This window comes from Empidonax traillii, unplaced genomic scaffold (genome assembly GCF_003031625.1).
Source record: "Empidonax traillii isolate 1590-97213 ecotype Southwest subspecies unplaced genomic scaffold, ASM303162v1 scaffold81:size2596050, whole genome shotgun sequence".
NCBI lineage: Eukaryota > Metazoa > Chordata > Aves > Passeriformes > Tyrannidae > Empidonax > Empidonax traillii.
In genome coordinates, this window is record NW_020955274.1 from 1,424,415 (window position 1) to 1,446,109 (window position 21,695).

General features: G+C 39.1%; 1 protein-coding gene across 4 annotated transcripts in view; it reads right to left on the reverse strand.

Annotated features, from left to right (window-relative positions):
* THRB (thyroid hormone receptor beta) overlaps positions 1-21,695 on the reverse strand; it is a 160,457-nt gene that overhangs the window by 126,912 nt on the left and 11,850 nt on the right. For all 4 annotated transcript variants that reach the window (XM_027880976.1, XM_027880978.1, XM_027880979.1 and 1 more), the window contains one exon: positions 168-197. The gene's annotated coding sequence lies outside the window, so the exon portion shown is untranslated. The remainder of the gene's footprint in view (positions 1-167; positions 198-21,695) is intronic.

Here is a 21,695-nt window from a genome sequence, read left to right on the forward strand (position 1 = left end):
GTTCTATGTTAGACTCATTCTTCAACACCATATCCTTTCCTATTTGTGCTTCAACATACTGACCCACACTACGTCTCGGGTCTACTCTGAAATGCCAAGCATATTTGTAAATATTACCTCAAATTAACTTGAATATCTTACTAAAGTTGAATTTAAAAAAATCTTACCTTATTAGAGCTTCATTTTCTGTTCATTCACTGAAAAGAGTAAAGAAATCTGTATTAAAGACCATTTGATAAAAAGTACTTTATGAAGTTATTATTTTAGTTTTACTTCAATTAACACCAAAACTATGGGGTTCTTTTTATGTAACTGGAATAAATCTCCATTATTTTGGAGAGTTGATCATTCTCTATACTCTGGGGTGGAGGCCTTTATTTACTTGCCTTCCTAACTAGCTCTGCTGAAAAAAAACCATTTAAAATGCTTCAGAAATATCAATACAAACAACTGATCTCACCAATTCATCACCCAAACTGCAGGCTGATTAGGCACACTTGATAGGTTTATTTTCACTGCAAGACGTATTTTATGACCAGTATTTGTATCGCCATTATTTTTATTGGACATTTCATATTTTCTGTTATATGGGTATTCCCATTCACAGAGTTTCCCAGCCTGGAAAGTTTCTTTAGAAGCAGCTATTTTCTGCCCAAATCCCAAACAGGTAAGGCCAATAGCAGTTTAGAAGAATGAAAGCGTCAGGCCACTTAATTAAACACCTGCTTCAACTATGCCACTCTATTTGACACATTTGTCAACAACTTACCAACGAGCATCACAAAATCAAAAAAAAAAAAAAAGCTTGAAGACTATTCTGAAAAAGTTCAGGCATGAGTCAGAACAAACAACGAATGCTGAGGCCTGCAAAAATATTCATTAACCTTTCATTTTCTTGTGAATTTTGTTCAGTCCTTTACAACTGGGGAGAACTGTCCTCAGGTATCAGTGTTACAATCGGGAATTGGATTCTGGTAATTCTGAAGTAAATGGGTATTTCTGCCACTAATATATGCAAGAACAAAATCACACTTTTTCTTATTTCATTTTCTAAATTAGCATAATACACAGAATGAAATAGAAAACAAAGAGCCAAGTCTAATAAAATCTGACAATTATTAGCATTAGCAGTATTTGTTGAAAAGCAGAGAAAATCATGCTGAGTCACAGGCAAAGCATCTCAACCTCTACCACTTTCTGTACACTTCATTAGCCATCAGTCAGTATGGTTAGAGATTTACAGATGAAGGGAAAATAAGGAGAGACCTTGTTCATCTTTGCCAAGGACAAATTCGAAGCTCGGCCTTAAAGCATGAGATCAACACAGTGGTTGAAGAGATGAATTCTTTCCTCTAAAATGAAAATATTATGATTTGGGGGACAGAGGGGTTAATAAGAGAGTCTTCTAGGAATGAATCTGTCAATCTGAGGGAAGCAAAGCTTAAGTGAATAGCAGAAGGGCCTCTTCCCTTAATTTACAGTATGGTCACCTGATATTTTATGAGAGACCTACAAAGTGAGACTATTTCAGAAATGGAACAGGTAAGCTTGAAGAGGGACATTCCTGGAGTGCAGAAAATCGTTAGATAAATGAACTGTTCTGAGAAAAGGTATGAGATCCTATTTTATGTGTCAGCTCATGAGAGCTGACATTTACAATGTCTGATTTCCCACAACAGAGTATCTGCACATCTGTACCTTTAAAGGAAGAAGAATAACTATAAGGTCATTTAATTACTTAGTAAAATATATAAACCCTCATGGGTTTAATTTTCGTCAGCTCCTTCTGATAATCAGCTATTTAAAACATTCATCAGCACCAGATTCATTCACATTTACCTATCTGGCTCTAGGTGTGGGTAACCCACATGAGGTAATTTAAGAAAGATTTTGCTGGAATCAAGGGACCAGTAGGTATTTTATCACTGGATGCTATGCGGGGTTTCAATAGGATTGAGTGGGATTTATTACAGCAAGGGCTAAATCCTTCTTACTTTTCTCATGCAAAATACCCATTGAAGCTAGAGAGAGTGCAACTGAGGACATATTACATCTCTGATTCTTTATTACTCACCTGTCACAATACTACAGTGGTCCACAGCACAAAATTTATGGGACCAGCATGGTTCTTCCTGGGAAGGGAAAGGAGTATCTTAAAGAAGAGCCTGTTTTAATTATAAGCAGGTACAGAGGCAAGTCTGAAGAAGACTAAAAGTCATCCTGTACTTGTGACAAGATCCACAGCTTTTAAAGCAAAGTATTTCTATGCTACAAACACAGCACAAGCTGCTTTGAAGCATATTTAATGCATCCTACATACTTCTAAAGAAGAATGAAAGCTTATTTTGGCAGGGTTTATGACTCCCATTAAAAAAAACCCTAGCATGCTTCAAGAAACTATTTGCATAAGTTTTCCTTATCTGATGTAGCTGTTGATAACAGGACAAGCTATAATGAGGGCCATGAGCACCTCCCATCGTAGGTTCTCACGGGCCCTGCTGCCTCTCTAGCTTAATGGTCTCAGCAGACATTTGTTCATGAGGACCCATTACTGTTCTCCATCAGGTAGCAGGAAGCTTCTGTCTTCAAATGATCTGGCTTCTATCCAAGTGGAGATAACCCCCACCCAATGTGCCCAAAACCACAGTGGGTAAATGAGGTTCCAAGCATTCAACAGTTCCTGCAGAAGACTTGTCCAGTTTCCTGCCTTATCCACCTCTGACACCTTGGCAAAGAGTTTCACTCTTTTGAAAGTGTGGGCTCTACACTTTCAGATAAAAATATGATACTTCCTGTTTATTGCTTGTACTTCATGCTTAATGCCTCCTTGCTTAGATGGAGGGGGAAAGTGCTATAAAAAAAAAACCAAGACATTTTCATCTCAATATTCAGATGTGTAATTTTTCTAAGCATATGCCTCTTTACAGTGAAATCTATACTTGCTGCCAGTCACCAAATGTGTTAACTTTGGACAGACTCTGGAAGGATTCTAGCAGACTGCCTCAAAGGCACATCAGTACCATTAAGTTAAACCAAGCAGACAACTGTCCACACTCAGTGACAACAGGCTGTGTAAATTCAACAAGGTATTTACCACTACCCTTTCATTTCAGGTACAGAAAAAAAAAAAAATCTTTTTGCAAGATCCATCTTTTTCAGAACAACTTCTTATGAGCCAATCTTGTAAATACTAAAACTAACACTAAAAAAAATCTACTGACAGAGACTGTTTTTACAATGTACTTTGCTATTGATGCTGTTCATGATTTTTCTCAAAGAAGATTCACCACTGACTCACCGGACCACAGGAAATCAATATTGCCAAAACGATCAGACAGCAGAATAGATTTCCTCCTTTGCCACACATAAAAAATTCCTGACTGCATGGAGCTGTACACGTAAAAATGTTCCTTTTTGTTTCAGTCATTATTATTTCACCTTTTCTGTTTAGCAGAACCTGAAAAACTGAAGATAAAGAAAAACATCTTGCCATTAACTAAAATAGGGGTTTGATCTCTATAATGAATATACTCAATTAGCTAAAACAAGTTATTTCCAAATGATCCAGCACTTATCAAGTATGCAGTAGGAGAAAAGACATCCAGGTGCACTTGAGAAAACTTAGACTATGTATTCTGCCTAAGTCTTTGAGCAGATATCAGATTAGGGATGAGAGCACTACTTCTTAAAATTTTCTTCTTATCCAACAAAATCCCTTTCATCCTATTAAGACTTACTTTCAGGCTCATGACACCCATCATAGACATCTTCATTTAGAAAAAAACCCTTAAAGTTACCAAAAGACGAAAATCTATTCAGTCCTCTAGACAGATTCACCACCACCCCAGAATTTGTTTCAGTTTACTTTTGTAGTCCCTGCAGAATCCTCTGATGTTCAGGGATCCACAAAGATACTGACTGAGGAAAGTAACTACAATTTCCTTTTTCACAAAAGATCACAAAAAGCCACCCAGACCTGGAAAAGCCCCAGAGTTCTCACTCCATCAGAGCCAAGTAAGGAAAAAGAAAGGGGTGGGGGACCAACAATCCTGACTAGGAGATAAATGAATTCTTAAAGCCACACCAGTAAGTTTGGCTTTCAGTTCTGCTGTTTAGCAACTCCCAGTAAAAAATTAAAATGCATATGGGGGGTGGAAAGAAAAAAAAAAAAGAAAAAAAAATCAGAGAAAGTCTCATTGACCTCCCTCAGCAAAGCTCTTCCTCAATATGCAATGAACTCTGCTGGCACAGAAAGTAACTTAATTCTTCCTGCCACACCAGTCTTGACTCAAGGCCATTTGATTTCACAGTTCCAGTACTTGCAGTAGTTAGCAAGTTGTGCCATGCACTCTATAGAGTGAAAAGCCATGGCTGCAGCATGCCAAAGTCTAATCTGTGACAGGCATTCTCATTTCTGGAACTCTGCAAAGCATGCGTTAGACTGGGCAGTGCTGCAAGGCAGCAGGCAGGTCTGTGTGCACAGCCTAAACTCTGAGACCTAGAGATGCATCCTGAGAGTGTTTACCACCAGTACAATGCTAATCATAATCATGATGCGGGTATATGCTCTCTGCAGGATAAAAGGGTAGAAGAAAGCCAGTGTTTAGATTGGACAGCAAAGACAAGATCATAGCCGGAAGGCAGAAAACTCCTGAAATAGTTCCAGATAAAGTATACACACAGATTAAAAATTAACCACTGTTGCCAAAAAACCACACATAACCCCACCCACAGCTATACATACCTATGTATGACTGCCTAATGCAAGAGGAATATGTGCTCTGTGCTCTGCTGCCCCACCACCATGACCAGACACAGAGCCACCACCTCACATTTGTCCTGCTCCCCAAGAAAATGCCCCCAAAAAGCATCACCATTTATTATTGCTCTTAATGACTGGCTGTCATAGAAATCAGGGACTTCAATGAGTTTTTGGAAGGTAGTCCTCCTTCTGGGTCTAAGAAGTCTTAAATTTTAGCCAGGTAACTCGACCCAACTGTGCAGAGGTAAAATAATGAGGAAACAAAAATCACCATTGCTATTGCTGTATGCTTGTTGAGATCATTCTAGAGAATAAAAACTCATAGCTGCTTTACTGAAAATGCTACAACTAAGCTGTCCAGAAGCTATTATCTTCTCCAGTAAATGATGAGTCCAGAGACAGTAATGTCTGCAGTCCTGTTTTGCCAGCATTTCCATTACAATTCTCTGTTTTAATGAAGAATTAACAAGATTAAAATACACTTTGGCAAGTAGACCTTCAAGTTCTATTACAGTACATGGTATTTATATTATCAATGTAATGTCACAATTCTTCTTGACTTAAAAAAGGACAAAGATAAACTAATTTACTTTTAAAATAAAAACTGTACCAAACATAATTGTTTAAAATCTTCAAACTTATTTCTCTACTTTTTATAAAAAAATACATTATTTATGCCACTAAAAGGAAAAGCTTATTGTTGCAATGAAAGAGTTTATTGAATTCAAGAGAACTAAAGCAGATGCCAGAAAAGGGCAGTTACTCTCCCTGCGCATAACATAATCATATGCCCTAAACCCAATTATTTTCTTCCTCTGGAAGGTATTTAAGGATGTCATCTCTGTAGGGTCTGGCCCGGTGCCACCGAAAGTAAAACGATGCACACGGTAGCCACTGAGAAAACTTGCATTCACCTTAGACTTGAAAACCTTGCCTAGAACCAAAAACTCAATTGTAAAAAGCATGAGGATGTTGAAAATATGCCTTCATACATATTTTTGAACTGCTGATGTTCATCACTTTTCTGACCGTTGCCCAAAACTTAAAAAAACCCCTAACTAATAGTCAAATCTGAGGAGAACCTTCAGGCTTTACATGCAACGTTTTGCGAACTCACAGTATTCACCTCACATGTGTTTATCCATATACTGCAGTTACTGGTGGAAGTCACCACTTCTGACACCCATGATACAAACAGCACCCTGGAATTTTCTCGTCTCTTCCCCCAGCTTACTGAAGAGGAACCCAGGGAGCAAACAAGCTGAGACAGCCAAACAAGGTTTCATCATCCACTCAATCATCCTTAGTTTCAGACTGTTTTACACCAGATGCCTGATTTTAATCACTGTCTGTATGTCTGAGTAAGCATAAACTACAGCAGAGATCAGACTGTGGACCTTCAAACCTTTTATCAGAAAGCACATATTTTTCTGCTTATAATTCCCCCACTGACACAAGAATGATTATTGTTGTCTTAATTGTTTTTCTTCAATGAGATGACTGAATTAAAAAAGCTAGTACCTTCAAGGACAAATGTACAGTAAGTATTACTGCATAATATCCCCAGCCAGTAAAGTTCATTATTGAGTCTTGGAATAAAACACGACAGACTTTGTTATCTTTTTCAGGGTGTCAGTACCAATCCAACATATCCCAGAACATAATAAAGGCAAGCTGTCACCAACTCATGACACATCCAGAACATGTATTTTTTTTCCCCACTGCTTTTCCTAATAACTAAGTTGGTGGTGCTCTGTAGTGATTGGGATGGTGGATGACAGCCATCACACCTGCACATAGGAGTGCAGCTGTCATGGTAATTCCACCCAAAATTAAAGCAAATTCTATGAAAGCAAAGGTTTAATACATGCTTCTAACGGCAGAAAAATACGGTGAACTGGTCTGTAGTATATTAACTGCTTTGTCTTTGATTTTAGGATATTTTTTGTTACACTTCTTCCTTCTACTTTTTTCCTACCTGTACAGCATGTGTCTTCACCTAAGTTCTGTGTATAGCACATGTGCCAGCAAATCGTCCCAAAGCAGTTCAGAACTGTGGCGCAGACTGCATGATTTGAGCAAGAAATAGGTCCTTAAGCTCTGCATACATTTTGAAAGTACGAAAAATACCCAAAGAATAAATAAAATGGAAATCTGCCATTTGAAAGTCAGCGGAAGCAAGTTTAAAGAGAAGAGTAATTTCTTCTTATTTATGGTACTGTAAAGATTTTAAGGTATATTGTACAACAATGCTGTATAATCATCAGACAGCAATTCTGCTGGGAAGTGCTTTTCACATGGCAGTTTTGGTTCCTTACATAAGAAACAGACAATGAAACAGAAACAGCTATTTCTAAGAAGGGCTTTGGAAATAGTTTCCCTATACACAGCATATAGAGCAAACATAAATCTTCACTGAAACAAAGTTATATTTCAGTAGTGTCTGCACCTGACTAACTTCTCTTCATCTTCTGTGAAGAGGTGGTGGAAAACATTGTTAGTGACAATGACATCATTTGCTAGTGATAACCAACTATGACTAAATTAAAAATATTGTTGAATCAAGGTTTTCCGCCTAAGCTAATGGGATAAAAGCCTTAAGAAATTATATTTGCTTTATTTTGTGGAGCTAAGGTCAAGCATGTTGAAGCTCCCTAGTTTTTTTTTGAAAGGTGGAATTGGGCTGAACTCCAATTAGGAGACAACTGACAGATTTAGACATTTGTTTAGGAACTATGTAGCAATGTATCAAAGCCAATGCATTGGAATTGTCTTTTATGTTTATTTCTACCAAATGAAATCAGAATTTTAAAAACTATTAAACTATTCAAATTCAAAACTGCATTCATGCACACTGAAAACTTTTGAATGCACAACTAGCAGGAAAGGAGAAAGTGGTATTTCCTCCACTTTGGATACTCCATAAAAAAAGGCTTCATTTGCAATTCTGTGTTTTTAGAAAGATGGTGGTATTTGCTGGTTTCTTCCCCTCAGTATATCACAGATAATATTCAGCTGTCACATTTATGAGGTATTTGCAATTGTAACTCAACAGACAAATCCTTTGTTACAAAGAGAGAACAAATAATGGGGATTTACAAAGCTGTAATTACAGTAAGATGGTTTATGCATAAGGATATATTAAAAGAAATACAATACTCAAAATAATTTCTTCTAAGAAATCTTCTGAACATTATCACCACTTACACTAAGGACCCTTTTATAATGTTACCATAAAAAGGATTCTAAATGATTGTCATCCCTAAAGGATGCCCGCAGACTCTGCCAAGCTCTCCTACGTAGGCTGAAGTTGATAGCATATACCTGTTTTACAGTTAGAAAATTATGAAGAATGAGCACAGCATACTTTGAGCCCCAAACAAAACACACTAAAAGCAGATGCTGTACTTCAGCAACCAAAGCACGTCAGCTGCTGCAAGCCTTTGCAGTGAAACAGGAGCAGAGACTAAAAGGTGGTGTGTGCCATCCCAACCAGCCAACACCAAGAAGCTGCATGGTTTACTGCACGACAAGCACGAGCAGAACCACTGACTGATGAGCCCACTCCAGATGTGGATCAGGCTACTGTAAGGGCACCTGCACGTGAATGACAATGCACCCACTAAGTAACACACCACTGAGGACAAGGACCATATTCTTGCCTTTGCGCTGGTCCATCTGGTCATGAAAGGCACTTGGACGTACAGGAGTGGGATGCCTCCACGTATGGGGGATGCAGCCTGTATTCGGAATCTCCTGTTCCACCAGCAGCTCCCTGAGAACAGGTGCTCCCTGTGCACCAGAGACCTGTGGCTGGTTGCACAGCATTCCCCAGGGGACCCATAACCAGTTGTGCCCTGAGGATGCTTTGAACCAAACTGCCAGCCAGCTTGTCCCAGCAGTGAGGAAAAACAAAAGCAAAGATGACTTCAAGCATCCCACCATCTAAATTAAAAAGGATATTAAGTTAGGCTTCACTTCAATATACTCCATGAGCAGAACACAGCTGGGAAGTTATTTTACAATACAATGCGCATTATTTTTTTAGCTATCAATTGCCACTATAGTTTCTGTTCCTGTTGAGTCAGGAAGATTTCTGCATCTCCTCAAAATAAAACGTTGAGCTGGGAATCACAAATAAAGTCAAAACATTTTGCTTAAATTTATCCTGAGATCCTTTTGATCCTACTGGCTTTTTGGTAAACCAGAATGGGAGAATCTGACTGTTATTCAAGAAACTACAGTAAAAAACTTTTTACTTTCCCAAACATCATCTTTAAGATCCATGATTTGTTATCAGAGTTTAGATTTTGTAAACGATTATTGGTGTAACAACAAGTAATTCTGTAGTAGATTTTTAAGGTTACACTTGACACATTGAAACAGTTACTAGTGCAATATATAACAAAAAAAAAAAAAAAAAAAAAAATCCAGCTCAGGATATTCTATGATTCTATGACAAAGCAAGTAAATATTGCAGCAAAGCTACAATGAATCATAAATCTGCATTTTTAATTTTAAAAAACAGAAGACCTTTTGTTATATATATTTCAACTTTTGTGTTTGATCCTGAAATTAAAAAAAAATGATCTATGACTTTTTTATTTGGGATTGGTCATATGGACTATGTAATGGAAAAGCTCTTTAACTTATCTGAATCATTATTTTATTTTGTTCTCCTGTGGTTCCAATTGTTCATTGTTAATTAGATCCAGCCATAACAACTCATTGTGCAAAAGGCATACTCTGTTTTAATCAAAATCTTGGACAGCATTTTGGATGGCATCTTTAAAAACTTGGACAGAATACTCTGTGGTTTCCTCACCGATGAAGAATCAAAATTATTAACTATGAACACATCTTCCACTGAATGTTGACAGTTATTATCAGGTTATTTTGATGAACAGTTGCCTGTTTCATGGAACTATTTTAGATTTCTTCCTATTCTGTACCTGCTTTCTTCACTCAAAACAATAACGAAGTGAAAACCTGTCCCAGAGGATACATCCATGGTGAACTCCTAAATAATTTCTTAATTTCCATTTTATGCTGTGCTGAAAGTAACACGTTAAACACAAAACATGACTGTGATAGTCTCATCTATTTGAAATCAGATCTTTTTATTTATGGTGTTCAAATTATTTTCCCCATTGTTTTAGCAGTGAAGAGAAATGGCCAGTGTTTGGGAATGAAACACACCAACAAGGTCACGCTTACGGACTGTCTTTGTAAATGCATTTTGGTGACAAGGTACTGATTTGGAGTATCCTCACTGATGCCAAAAATCTGAAAAATGTTTTTTTGCCAGGAACAAACACAGCACTTTTGGTTTTTTCTATCAATACATAAATTGTCATTCAATGGCAATTTTCATTTTAGTGCTGCTGTTTTGAGAACCCTTGCTACGTTTTACATTTTGCTCCATAACATTGAATTACTTCTTTTATATCAGGCCATTCACCAACTTCTTTCCTGCTGTCTCACCCCACTATAGCCCCAAGCAATCAGACTCACAAACCGTCTTTTGCTCTTGCCCAATCACCTGTTTGTAGCGGAAAAAGCAACATTGTTTAGCACGTTTATTGGGATGGAGTGGACTTCCAGCAAGACTGCTGATGACACCAAACTGTGTGGTATAATCAACACACTGGAGGGAAGGCATACCACCCAAAGGGACCTTGACAGGCTTGAGAGGTGCGCCTGTGCAATACTTACCAAGTTTAACAAGGCCATGTGCAAGATCCTGCTCTAGTGTTGGCGCAATCCCAAACTCAAATACAGGGTGAGTGGAGAAAGGATTGAGAGCAGCACTGAGCAGAAAGATTTGGAGGTGTTGGTGGATGAAGAGCTGGACATGAGTCAGCAATGTGCACTTGCAGCCCAGAAAGCCAACTGTATCCTTGGCTGCATCCAACGCAGTGTGACCAGCAAGTCCAGGGAGATGATTCTCTTCCCCTACTCTGCTGTTGTGAGACCCTACCTGGAGTATTGCATCCAGCTCTAGGGCACCCCACAGAAGGACATGGACCTGCTGAAGCAAGTCCAGAGGAGGGCCGTGAAGACAATCACAGCGCTGGAGCACCTCTCCTATGAAGACAGAGGGAGTTGAGGTTGTTCAGCCTAGAAAAGAGAAGGGTCCAGCGTGACCTTGAAGCACCTTCCAGTACCTGAAGAGAGCCTGCAAGACACCTAGAGATGGACTTTTTACATGGACATGCAGTGACAGGATAAGGCGGAATGGCTTTAAACTGAAAGACAGCAGGCTTAGATTGGATATTAGGAAGAAATTCTTTACTGCGAGGGTGGCGAGGCACTGCAAAAGGTTGCCCAGAGAAGTTCTGGGTGCCCCATGCCTAGAAATATTCAAGGCAAGGCTGGATGAGGACTTGACCAACCTGGTCTACTAGAAGGTGCCTCTGCCCACGGCAGGTCCCTTCCAACCCACACCATTCTATAATTCTGTGATTCTATCAAGTACTCACAAAACCAGTGTTTTAAGGGCTGTAAAGAAAAATTAGAGGATTCTAACATGCTCTCTAGCCATCAGTTATTCCTATTTGCCTTCCCCTTGCAATAATACAGGCAATAATACAATTGTTTTATAACAAATCACATTATATCATAAATTACAGTACCATCACATCACATTGTACTATGTAACTACATATAGATATAAAAATTTGTTTGATTTTAATCTTTTCACCTTTTTGAATTACAAAAATCTTTCAACCACAATCTGAAAGGAAATCTAATAAGCTCTGCACATACAAGTGGTGATTTTGGATGCCTTGGCCTTTCTCTGACAAACCAAAATGTCTTTAATGAAACCTTGTTTCCAGTAAGAACTGAATACCATCTTTCTGAAGTTTTAGGTTATGCACTCTAAAATGGCCTTATGCCAAATCATGAGTCATTTTTGAAAGTCTAAGATCCTGTATCTAGTATCAAAACCCAGCAAAAAATAAATTCCTTAACTATTATCAGAGTAGCACCATAATTTGGAAAAAATGAAAGCTCACTTTGGCTGGTTTCTTCTGTAAAACAAAACAAAACACCACAGGCAAGGTTTTCAATTGACAAGTTAAAAAACAAACAAGCAAAAAGCCCACAAAAATAAGCCTCCTTCATAAATGGAGGAAATAAAAAGTATTTTTGATTTCTCACAAACAACTTTGCCTATATTTTAGAAGAAAAACCATAATAGCAGTAACAAAAGGAAATGAGCACTAATGGGATCCCTCAATCTGCCTCACGAGGGGTCGGCTACAATATACCTACCACACAAATGTTTCTACGCTAAGGCACGCAGCATGAGGAGCTCCAAGCTTTGGCCCAGTCCCAGAGATTTGACATCACTGGCGTAAGTGAAACCTGGTGGGATGAGACCTGTGTGACTACAGTGTCCTGTTGGATGGTTACAGGCTCTTCAGGAGGGATAGGCAGGGCAGAAGAGGCAGAGGGGTGGCACTGTATCTAAGAGAAGGCTTAAAATGTATGGAGCTCCATGTTGTCAATAGAACAGTTGAGAGCCTCTGGGTAAGAATCAAGGGGCAAAAAAATAATGTGGATGTAATTGTGGGAGTCTGCTATAGACCTCCCAGCCAGGATGATGACATCAACAAACTATTATTCGAGGAAATAAGAGATACTTGAAGTCAAGTGCCCTTTTCCTTATGGGGGACTTCAATTTGACAGAAATCTACTAGGAGCATCACACAGCTGGTACAACCTGGGCCAGAAGATTCCTTAAAAATCTGGATGACAACTTTATGGAACAGGTCCTAAGGGAGTTGACTCAGAAAGATGCTCTTCTTCATGTGCTGCTTGTCAACAGAGTGGATTTCATGAGCAAACTGGAGACTGGTGGTGGTCTTGGCCACAGCGACCACAAAGCAATCGAGTTTAAAATCTCTGCTGACAGGAAGAAAAGTGCCAGCAAAACCTCAACTCTGGACATAATGTTTTTGCAGGTGCTGGAGTCTGTCAGTGCTGGTCACTTTTTAAATATCACCTGCTGAGGGCACAGGAACAACATTTCCCAAATTGTGGAAGTCAAGCAGGCAAGGCAGAAGGCTGATCTGGCTGAGTAGCGATGTTCTCTTGGAAATAAGGCAAAAAAGGAAGGTGAATGCCCAGTGCAAGCAAGGTCAGGTGACATGAGAAGAATTCAGAGATGCTCCTTGATGCTATAGGGAGAAAATTTGTGTGGCCAAAGCTCAGCTGGAGTTGAAGCTGAACAGAAACGTGGGGAACAAGAGAAAGAGTTTTTTCAAATACATTAATGGCAATGGGCAGTATAGAAATATCATTAGCCTCTTACAAGATGGTCACTTCACGAACAGGGACAGAGACAAGGCACAGGTGTTTAATGCTTTCTTTGCTTCTGTCTTCAACATGAGTATGGACCAAGGGGGTCTCAGTGCCCTGAGCTGGAGGACCACGACTGTGAGAATGATCTACTGCCAGTCAACTCTGAAACTGTGCAGGATCTGCTGCTCCAGCTGGAGCCCTACAAATTTACGGGGTCTGATGGAATTAATCCTAGAATCCTCAAAGAGCTAACTGATGTCATCGCAAAACCTATCTCGATGATTCTTGAGCAGTCTTGGGAATCCAGAGAGGTCCCAGCTGACTGGAAGTTGGCAAACATTGTCCCAGTTTTCAAGAAGGGCAAGCAGGACCACGGAAACTACAGGCTTGTCAGTCTCATTTCAGTGCCTCGTAAACTTATGGAGAAGATTATTCTGGAAGGTATTGAAAAACATCTGAAAGACAACATAGTTATTGGTCACAGCCATAGCATGGCTTCATGAGAGGAAATTCCTGCTTATCAAATCTGATTTCCTTTTATGACAAGGTAACCCACCTAGCTGACCAAGGGAAGCCAGTTGATGTAATCTTTCTGGATTTCAGTAAAGCTTTTGATACTGTCTCTCACAGGATCCTTTTGGGCAAAATGTCCAGCCCACAGCTTGATAAACACATCATGTGGTGGGTGAGCAATTGGCTCATGGGCTGAGCACAGAGGGTAATAGTGAATGGTGTAACATCAGACTGGTAACCTGTTACTAGTGGGGTTACACAGGCTCCATCTTAGGCCCTCAACAGCTTCATAAATAACAGGACTGCAAGGGATACTAAGCAAGTTTGCAGATGGTACAAAACTGGGAGGAGCTGTTGACTCCCTCAAAGGCAGGGAGGCCCTGCAGAGAGACCTTGACAAATTAGAGGACTGGGCAATCACCAATCATATGAAGTTCAACAAAGGGAAGTGCCCGATTCTGCACGTGGGATGGGGCAACCCCAGATGTTTGTACCGACTGGGGAATGAGATACTGGAAAGCAGTGCCACTGAAAGGGACCTGGGGGTCCTGGTCAACAGCAAGTTGAATATGAGTTAGGAGTGTCTTTGCAGCCAGGAGGGTCAACCACGTCCTGGGGGGAATCAGACAAAGCATCACCTGGTCTGTTCAGCCTGGAGGAGAATGAGGGAAGACCTCATTGGAGTTCCAACTTCCTCATGAGAGGAAGAAGAGGGGCAGACACTGATCTCTGTGGTGAACAGTGACAAGACCCAAGGGAATGGCCTGAAGTTGTGTCAGGTGAAGTTTAGGTTGGATATTAGAAAAAGGTTCTTCACCTAGAGCATGGCTGGGCACTGAAATAGGATCCCCAAGGAAGTGGTCACAGCACCAAGCCTGACAGAGTTCAAGAAGCATTTGGACAATACTCTCAAGCACATCATGTGATTCTTGGGGATGATCCTATGCAAGGCTTGGAGTTGGACTCGATGATCCTTGTGGGTCCCTTGAAACTTGGCATGTTCTGTAATTCTGTGAAAAGCTTGTCTCCTTCTTTGACATGGTGGTATAAATGCCACATCAGCCCACTTCAAGCACTGGGCCTCTGAGAGTTTAAACTAAACATATTTCTACTACTGAATATAAATGCTAAAGGTCAAAATCCCCCAAAATTTACCCAGTAAAACTATCATACATAGCAGTTTGCCTGTACAACACTTGAAGAATTGACAGTTCAAAGTTCTTAAATTTTTTTTTGCCCTGAGAAGAGACACTGAAAAGCAGAGACTGGTAGGACAGCAGCCTGCTTCCTTGTCACACAACTTTTATAGATGTAATTCCAAGCAAGTTCTGCAAAGTGACTGACAGACATAGATTTTCGGGGGGGGGGGGAAATCAGCATAGCTGAAATTGTGTTGGTTGAATGCTACAGCACAGCAGACAGCAACTCTATATGCCAGCACAGCAGGAAAAAAAAACTCAATTGCTTTTAATAGACAAGCATTAGTGGAACTAATATAATCTGGAGTGACATTTCCCCCTGTCTATTATGTAAGATGAAAGCTAAACTTTTGCTTTTATACAGTATATAGCCTATCTTCAACACACTGCCTAATCAGCTTTCTTTCCACTTTTAAGGTATTTTAGTAGCAAAAAAAGGGGGGACTTATCACATCCTTGAGATTCCTTCTTAAACTCTTTTTTTCTTCCACTCTGTGTTCATGTTGCCACACAGACAGACTTCAACAGGAACTGTTCTTTGTTTAGTTAGCATGGTACATATTCTATGTCTAACAACCTCTCAAAGAATTTTAACTCTCTGAAGAAAATAATTTAAAAGGTGAAGAAAAACCCAGGAAACTCCACAAAGAAAACATGGAATTTCAAAAAATCAAGGACAATCCATTTTACCAGCATCAATGCCTAACACCTCCTCTTCTAAATTTCAGGAAAAGAAGTGAAAAAGCAAGGAAACGGGTAGTTAGAGACATCACCATTTTTATAACTCAAGAATCCTTCAGAATGTGTGATATCTATCTACCCCTGTGACATCAATTATCCTTGACAATATTTTCAAAATGGCATTCAGCAGAAGACTTAGAGAGATCAGGAACTGTCCACAAAAAGAGCAAAACAGATAATGACAGACTTGCTCTGTTAAAACATTTGTTTATAACTCCAAGATACTTAAATTAATAGCTAATTCTTTCCCAGTCTTTCTTTGATCTATGGCTATTCACCTCTGTGCTGTCACTGGATAAAGCTGATATCTTAATTGTAACCTGTTCAAGATAGCCAGATCCAATAGACTGACTTGTTTTTAATGTATTTTGATAGACAAATAAAGCTGCTCAAGTGCCAAGAAGTCTGCATATTTAAGATTCAGTACTCAAAGAAGTGAGTGATTAAAATCTAGTGATTTTGCAAGACAAGTTCATAAAGGCTATAAATACAGCACATAGCATCAAAAGACCTCATCAGCCAGACATCTGAGTACCAGGAGACACAAGGCATAAAAGAAATCAAACCTTCAAAAACAACGTACCAAATTGATTAGGCAACACTGGAAGAATGAGTCGTACAGGAGACACTTTATTGTGCATTTATGCCAAACATGTTTATGATTCCTCTTAAAAGACCTGTCTTGCATTATCCTGGTAGTACCAGATAGTTCATGTCCCACCTGCCTTCCCAAACTGTGTATCCCACAATAAACAATGCTGCCTGCAGTAGAAGAATACCTCTTCCAGGTACATATCACCTCCTGAAAGGGCACTAAAAATGTCCTACCCGATGCTTTTAGAGCCTGATCATGAGCAGGAATCTCTGACTTTCCCAGTCTGAGGCAGGAGCATTCAGCATATATGCACAGACAACACTGCAGAGCTTCTTGGTCTATCTACAGGTGCAAGAGAGATGCTGACCACTTAACCAGCTCTGCACACCATGCTGTAGTCTGTAAATCTCCTGCTCTCTCAGAGCTGCACGTCTGCTGAACCATGCCACTGATGCTACCCCATGCGTCTGATGGAAAGCCTCCTCCATGCGAAGCCTTCTTTTGGGAGAACCGAGGTGGATGTAGGACACGGCAGCCGCCGTCCTACTGCACTGAGCACCCCGGCGTGCCGTGCCTGGGTGGTACTGATGCCCAGCTCTCCTCTGACATAAAATCTTTCCACAGACAGAGCAGAACCTGTGAGTGTGCCTGTCAGCTCCGCAGAGATGGGATCAGAAAAACAGTTTGGAAAAGCCTTACAAGAGGAGGACAGAAATCTGTGAAACTGCTAATAAACTCACTCGAAAAACTCAAGATGCTCATGCAGGGAGCAGTGATTGGAATTTCAAATATAAAATATACCATCTACCCCATACCAGACAACACTCTTCATTTTCTATTGAAATTTGGTACAGGGGTTGAGAAGACTGCCTATGCCCACTATCTGGAAAGGACTGTGAAACCAGCAACAGCCCATGCCCCACCCTTTTTCAGAAAATAGATGTTGAATGATACAAGCAATGGGAAAAAACAACCTTAAGATGTCTCAGAGCAAAGAGATTGTTTTTCTCATTACAGCACAAAAAACACATGGCAGGGCATATTTCCATTTAGTTTTCTTTGAGTTTGCTTCTTTTGTATCCTATAGGTCTTGCATTAGTAAGGCTGAGAGCCATATTCATTTAGGTGGCAGAACCCAGCTGCAGGTAAGGTCTTCACATCACGACAGTGCTACCAACATTTTTCCCTCTAATTATTCTTGCTCAGTATTCTATTCTTCAGGTCGAAAAGGAAGGAAGAGCTTCAAACACTTAGGAGAGATGCCTCCTCTTGAAGAGGATTAACCAGAAAAAGCACAATTCAGAATTAATAAAGCCACTTTTCTACAGAGGCTTTCTGAATCCTATATATGCAGAGGAAAGTTTTGCATTTATCAGGCAGCAGAAGAGGAAGGGCTTTCTACAGGGCGATTTTGAAATTTGTGGTCAAAGGTTAACTTGGTTTTTAACTTCAAAGTGCAGAAAATCTTAGAGGTTGAAAGAATACAGTAAAACTTCAGAGGGATGTTACCAATCTGAAACCAGGCTATGAAGGCACATAAAGCTGCCTTCTGTGCTACACCTTTCCTCGCTCTTGGTTTCAGACAGTTCCTAAGAAGTGAAAAGACAAAGTCGGTTTGGGAAAGTTTGAAATATAATCAGATTTTTCTGGCTGGCATCACTGAAGGAGGAAAGACAGTTTCACTAATTAAGATCTGAACTCCTGCTTCAACTTCAGTTTTTCATGATGTTACTAGATATTTTAAAATATGGTACTCATTCATTGCAGGGTGCAGCACCCGCAGGGCAGTGAGTAATGGCTTAACTCTTGCTTCAGTACTGGCAGCAGCATGTTGGACTGGAAAATGAACCTCTATTTCCTATCTATTTTTATAATCAGTTTATCTATCATCTCCTTAATTCTTACCCCTATATACACACAAGAAACAAAACATTAAAGACTCAGTACTACGCTGAAATACATTCACAACGCTGCCATTGACAGGCAGTAACCAAGGACAGAATTTGGCCCCAACCAGTATATCTGCAGTCTGTACAAAAAATTGATGAACTAAATCTTTTAACTTCTTTTATAAATAGGAGACAAACTGAGAGAGTCATCAATTAGTCAGCCAGGGAATGATTCAAAATCTAAACCTAGGATATAATTTTAAGGAAAGTAATTGGTAATAGATACAAAGTATATTTTCTCATTGTAACAGAAAAATTACAAATTGAAGTTGTTCTGGTTTACACCGATTTTTTCTTGTTTTCATTAATTGAAAAAGTATAAAATACCAACTAACCATAGCAGTAAGATATCAGACACAAAACAGAAATCTGTAGTGTTATATGCCCAGGTCTATTTTACTGCAGCCCTGAAGTCATGCATGCTATTGAGTTCCAGTTTATTTGCAAACTTTCCTGTTTCTCTAAACACAAACATTACTTCTGGTATTTTGTGACTAGCTCTATATTATGAGGTGATATTAACTGCGGGGGTGACAGCTGGCAGGAACTTTTGAATTGAAGGGTCTCTTTCTAAATGATACACACAAAGCTCTGTATTAGCTCTCATAAGATGCACTGTTTGCTAAAGACGATTACCCATGAGTAAATAATGAGTCATGATATCCTTAAAAAAGCAAACACACAGAGTTAAAGAATAATTTCTAACACGAGTAAACAGACAGCACTGAAAAATTGAATCACTAATGTGCATTTGTCCTAATAAAGTGTTAAAAACCAGAAAAAAATAGAGAAAATAGCCATAATTATATAAAGATATGTTAGAAGATCTTGGCAAGACTGTCTCTCTTTTCATATGACTGTAAAGCTCCATTTACAGGCATACAAATATGTAAATGCAGTCTTAAATATATGCAGGAACAAATGGAAAAGGGATTTTTATTTGGTTGACACAACACAGACCATGGTAGTTTTTTCATTCTTGATGGGTTACTAGTCTATCCTTACAAACAGTGCAGACCACTGAAATGCTACATATTAAAATTCAAGCAGGAAAGCAGCACTGTAATTATAATAGGGATGCAAACTGCTCATTTTTATTTTATGTTATCAGATGACTTCCTAGCACTTTGGGAATTTACTGTTGGGGAATTCATCTCCAGATGATCACCAACAGTGGTGAAATACTCTCTCCTTCATTATTGCTACTTCAATAGGCATCTTATTTCTAATGCTACCTTATACATTTCTAAAATCAGCACTAGGCTCCAGAAGTTCCTCAGGGGAGTACGATGGCAGACTGAAGATTACGAAAAATATACTTATATTATGTCCATTCAAAACACTATTCATCTGTAAGGATTTTGCCTGAAACAGTTTGCTCCTAGCCATTCTGCAGAGCCTTCCAGACACCTGCGAAGCTTGTCAGCAGTTTTACAAGAAAAATTAAATGGAATCTAGTAATCCTCATAATTTCTCAGCAGCTGAGAGTGGTGGCTCTGGAGTGACAACAAGACATAAAGGCAAGACATAAACACACTCTACTGGAACTGTGACTTTTCATATGACCTTCTGAAATGTTTCCTTGTGAGGACTAAAGTAGAACAAGATGGACTCTTAAAAAAAATGAAAACTATTAAATAAGTTATTTAAGGACAATAAGGAATTATGTGAAGATAGGAAAAACCAGGCACCCAAATTGCTTTCTTACACCACCATATTATAAAAAGATCCAGATAGAAAGATGAAATGGGTGTTGACCAAATGTTAGGACTAATGCTCTTGACTGACAATGCTACATTCTGAAATTAGGGATGCTAGGATATATTTGAAGATTTCATGAGGATGAATTAGTCACATTAGATTTCTTTGGAAAGAGCACTGACACCTCAATTCAAGACTGAATATGATCACCACATTTTGGGGACTGATGCCCAGCTAGGGTACCAAGCAACTAGAGGAACATACACCAAACTTGGTAATTCTGACATGGAGACGGGTGCTTTCCCCTCCTTCTTCCCTTTGTACTCCTCCTAGTATACTGGTCTTAAAATGTAATCTCTCATGCTTTGACCAATCTACAACCTCACATAGTTAGTCACAGTTCACTTTTTGAGACTATGTGATTTTAAATCACAAGTTTCTCAAAAGTTGTTGTAACATTTTAAACAGATACCTTTGAGAAGACCCAGCCAGCCAGTGAGATGGCCAACCACAGCATAGATCTCACAACCTGTCCTTCAAGTTTCTTAAATTACAGACACAGTTCTGAATCAGGGTCACACATAATGTGCAATTCTGTGAGGTCCTCCTCATTTTTTGGCTGACTGGTGATTGTTAAGATCACTGAAAAGGCACCAAGAAGCTTTAGCTGCCCATGTTCATAACAGAAAAGATGGCATTTCTTCCCCCACAACCCACAAAACTTAAAATACTACCAAAAAGAAAAGGAAGAAAAGATCAGTGCAATCAGAGCACTTCAACTAGAATAAAGACCCCTTTGGGGCACTTTAACTTTCAGTCTGAAGCTTAAAAGGAAAATTAAATAAAATCTAAAATGGCACACAGGGCTTACAAGATTGCATATGCTTACAATAAGCAAATACAAGAGAAACTTATTTTTGCTGTATCTTGTTTTATATTATTGTGAATGTTTAATTAAGAAAAAATAATACACTAAAAATAGGAAATAATTTATTGTATTTTCCTTTTTCCTTTCCATGATGTAAATGGCCCATATTCTCAATGCTGTTATACTAGAGTTAAACTAGGTCAAAGGCATTTGGTGTTCAAAACCAGGACATGTCACTACTATCAAAAATTATCATAAAAGAGCAGATTTCAGTAGCTGCCTATCCCTCATTGTACTGAAGTTGTATCATTCCATAACATACAGCTGCTGGTGCTTTATACAACTTAGATTCCTACCAATCAATTACAAGGTGGTAACACCATCACACACAGACCAAAGTCTTAGATCCACCCCTTCTAACAAGTAGATCTCTTCATTAAAATTTAAAAAACACTCACTTTTTGCAGTTACCTTTTACAACTACTTTCAGACAATTCAGACATGGTCACTAACAGACATGTGCACACACCTTGCAGTCTTTGCTAATGTCATTTTCCCACTCTATTGTTTTTCCAAATCCTGCCTGAACTCTCTCCTGTTTAATCTCTTCTGGTTAGAAAAAAACACAGAAAATAATGAGCAGTACACAAAAGGGAATGCAATGTTCTAGGACTGGGCTTGTATGAGCCATAGAAAAATGGTACAAAACTGAGAAGCGCTGTGAAAGCTGTAACGTGATGTCATGACCTCTGTTTACAGCAATAAATTACATCAACAAAGTGACAGTGTTCTGCGTGATCCTGCATTGTTTAATTTTTTTCTCGCTTTGTTTAATTATTTTTCCTCTCTTTTTTCATTATTATTGTGCTTGTCTTCACTTTACCAATTCTAGTTACTTCCTCCAATTTGATAACGGTCTACCCAAACACATATTTCTCCTACACGTCCAAGCAGAAGACCCAATTTTACTGTCAACACAGCCAGATCAAAGCAGCTAACCTGTTATGGAAACAGCAAGGCCAACACCCTAATAATGTCCCAATTTCTTCTGTTAACC